This window comes from Rutidosis leptorrhynchoides, chromosome 6 (genome assembly GCF_046630445.1).
Source record: "Rutidosis leptorrhynchoides isolate AG116_Rl617_1_P2 chromosome 6, CSIRO_AGI_Rlap_v1, whole genome shotgun sequence".
In the NCBI taxonomy this organism is placed as follows: domain Eukaryota; kingdom Viridiplantae; phylum Streptophyta; class Magnoliopsida; order Asterales; family Asteraceae; genus Rutidosis; species Rutidosis leptorrhynchoides.
The window spans coordinates 202,268,410-202,272,695 of record NC_092338.1 but is presented as its reverse complement, the minus strand read 5'-3'; positions in this window follow the sequence as shown (position 1 = coordinate 202,272,695).

Below are 4,286 nucleotides of genomic sequence, written 5' to 3'. Positions count from 1 at the left end.
TCCACACATGGGCAAGTATCTTCGTATGACCATTATCTCACCTTTCATGTGACCATCCCCTATTGATGGAAATGAGATTTCCAATCTTTCCCATAACTGAAGTGATTCAGGATCTGGCGAATTTCGTGTCCCTTTTTTATGAAGGCATGGATCATTTTGTGTAGCCCTTTGGATCCGCTTTCACCTTTGTTGTTCTTGGGTGCTGTGTGCTTTTGCATTTATAGGTGATGCAACTCTATGCGCTCTAAGCAAAGGACAACCTTCTCAACGAGCGTCTTGCACATGTTTGTCTCGTGACCATAATCATCATGAAACTCGCAGAATTTGGATTCGTCTCTGCGCGCATATCTGAACATTCGACAGGTCACTCAAAAGTTTTTAAAATGGGATCTGACACGAGAAGTACTTTGAGGCTTTTAGATATGCTTCTACTTAGCGCCTGGTTGCTATCGCTGTTCTTGTGTCGATGTTGATTGTTTCCATGGTTCCCCTAGAAGGATCCACAATTGTTGTTGTAGCTGTTGGTTGTGGTTGTTGTGATTGTTGTGGCGACACTGGCTGGAATCATGTTGCCTTCTATGTGCATGGTTTGATTTGCGTCCTCCTCCTCTCGGTGAATCGTAGTCTTCATGCCTCCTACGGTAGCATCCATATCTAGAGTAGTTCAGGGTATCTTCTTCTGTTCGCATGTTGGCATGCGCATCTCTGATTGCTTCCACAAGTGTCTTTGGTGGTCTCTTTCACAGTTTTTACTACATGGAGAGATGTCTTTCTCTATAGATTCTGTGTATGAAACCGGACACTTTCTGGGATTCATCTAAGTTTGGGATCCTGGTTACTTCCCTGCTATACCTATCGATGAACTGTCTAAGAGATTCTCTGCGCTCATGCTAAATGTCATGACATTCAACATACGTTCTGCTAGATGCACGCATATTGTGTGTAACAACCCTAGTTTTTCCGTTACTACCGTTAACTATCTGTTAACTAATTTAATGGTGACTACTTGAAAATTTGGGTATTTAATTTAATTAAATGCATATTTTCATTTCAGATAATGAAATACGTAGAAAACGATACGGTTTGAATAACTGTAAAAGTGTCTTTGGGGATAACGATTTACGCGGAGTAAAAATTAATAATTATTTTAATAATTATTAACATAGAAAATATAATTAATTTATTAATTATTTAATAAATTAAACTTAGTGGATTTGTTTAAACGATCGGTTAATGTTTCGGAAATTTGGTTTCGGTTAACGGAAACTAAAAACGAACCACACTTAGTGAACATGCAAGCAAAAATGTAATATAATTCACTTTTAATAATTATTTTATAAAATAATTTTTATGTTTTAAAAAAAATCTTTAATTTATTAGAATTTTTATAGATTTAAAACTCGAGAAAATAACGTTTAGCTATTCGGTTCGTGTTTTTGGTTGACGACACGTATCGGGCTACATAAGGAATGAACCAAATAGTCAAAATTAGCCCATGGAGCACCCTTATGGGCCATTTAGACGAAAATATTAAGGTGGAGGCTTCCCTTGCTTTATTTTGGCCCACTTTGTTGATTAAACTCATTAAGCTAGCTAGTTAGGCCCTAATTATAATTCCTAATTAGTAAAACACATTCCTTTAACTCCTCCTATCCTAAGCCACGAAAATTTGCAGACTCCCATCATCAAATTCATCTTCGATCATCATCAATATCATATCACTATCAATTTTTTTATTATTTGCTCTTGCACTCTACACGAAAGTTGTTGCTTTTATCGTTCTCTACGCATTGATATAAATTAATTTCTTGGTAGAGGTATAAAAATCAAAACCCTAATTTTTAGTTTCAGTTTTTAATCAATTATACATGGCGGATGTTGTAATAACTCAAGTCCATGACCAATTGCGTGTTATTGATTGCTAGATTGCGTTGTTTGTACGTTTTGTGTGAAATTCATTTTTGAAACTGACCTAAACTATATGTATGACATAAAATCAGTAGGTAATATGTATATATATATATATATAGAAAGCTATCGAAAAATTAATAAGTTTGCTAGCAAGAATCACTCGATTTCGTTAAGAATTGCTCCCGTTATGCTTATTTGAAGTTTTGACATGATTATGCATTGAATATGAATTTTTTTGAGTTAAATGCTTATTGATTGAGAATGTTAAATGTTTACCAAATGAAAGATAATCGCTTCCGAAAATGACTACCTGATTAGAGTCATATCTATCCCGTATGCATAAAGTTTGGTCTAACATGAACTAGAAGTTGATTGGAGACTTTTCCTTCTGATATGTTGATATTTTTATGTTAAGAAGTATATTACATTTGTATGTCAACATGTGAAATATTATACTTTGTGTGCTACTTGTGTCTTAAAACAATATATCTGGATTCTGTCCAAATCAGAACGTCCGACTTCCTTTGCAAAACTGTACCAATTGGCTAATCAAAAAGATTAGATCTTTTTAACATTTAAACTTTGGGGTTTTAGTGATCCTATCCCACTGGTCATGTTTAAATTGCACTTTTCTAGAATAAATGATAAATGAAATAAAAACTGTTGGGCGTGCAGAAACTGACTTGGTGAATATCGTATCTAACATGAGTTATAGAAATCATTTGAAGGCATGGTTAGACTTTTTAGATAGCTTATAACATGTTCTTTTGATCTGGAGTGAACCATCCATGATTTTTGAGTTGTGATTTATGCTTGTTGATTACGTGACTTACTTGAAACCGAAATGATACGATAACTAGTAAATGCGTACATGACAAACTATGATCTAAAACTTGTTAGTTGACCTAAGGTAGACTCATTGACCAAGATTACATAACTAACTGAGTTTTTTAACTTTAGTTGACTACTTTGACCAAGTTTAACTTTTGTTGACTTGCATGAACTGTGTTGACTATGTGTTGACTTTTTACAACCTTACCGAGTCGGTCTGAGCTATAAGACAACATGTACAATATGTGATAACATAGTGTGATATTATAAACTTACTTGAACAATCTAAATTATTGGGTTGCGTTAAACAATTGTGATCGTCCGGTCTACGTACTACTTTTGACTACTATTTACCGGGCACACAAGGTGAGTCTACAGTCCCATTTTCACTTATATTTGTGGGATGAGATAACATGCTGATTTCTAAACTATTTTACGCTTATATTTTTGGGATGAGATACATACTGCGGTGCTTATTATTTCGTATAACGTACACTAAGGCAAGTGTATACTTAGATGGGGTAGAGGAAATCACGTAGTGTTATACTATTCGTGGTGTTAAGCTTTGTATTTATGTGCTCATAAGATGTATATACTTTTTACAACACTTGGGTTGTATGCAGGAAATCTCGTTGTCTAAAACAAAGAATTATTACTCTGAATAATGTTTTTCAGACTCTGCTTTATGTTACTTAAACCTGTGATTTACAAACATTTGAAACTTGACATGGTTATTGTCTACAAACATTTGAAAAATGACACAGTGCTATCTACAAACTTCTGATATGAAACCTTCGTGGTCTCATACGTTATATTTGGTTAATTAAACTTGTGTTTCACAAGCAGGAGAAACAAATTATTTTTGATGTCATACACAGTTGAAACTTGACATTGTTATTTACAAACAGTTTAAAACTTGACATTTGCTGTCTATAAAGTATTTATATTAAGCCTTGGTGGTCTTATGCTGATAAACATTTTTTCTGAAAATTGTTTCTTAAACATACTGTATTGTTTACTTAAACCAGTAGATTCACTCAACATTACTGTTGACCCGTTTTGCATGTTTTATCTCAGATATTAATTGCTTCCGCTGTAGAACTTTGCTGTTACATAGAAGTCAAGCCATGCACTGTGACCAGAGTTAACATCGCCGTTAATGGTTTTTGATGGGGTGTTACATTGTGGTAGTTAAGCAAGAATCGTCCTCTCAGGTCATCGTAGCAGCTGACGAGCGGTGGTGGAATGTTATTGAACTATTGGCGTGCTAACTCTCTATAACGTATCATAGGTAGAAAAGGACGAAATTACCGATGTCGACATGTTCACTGTTAACTTGTTTCTTGTTTTAATATATATGACAATGACAATTAAAATAATTACTCATTACTATTATCATATAATACCAAAATAATAATAATAATAATAGATGTCTATATTAATAAGTAGTAACTTGTACCTAGAATAGTTGGAAATAAAGAGTTAGATAATGATGACAATGGGTATTGAACCGCGATCCAAAACTATTCAATGAGTTAGTCTAC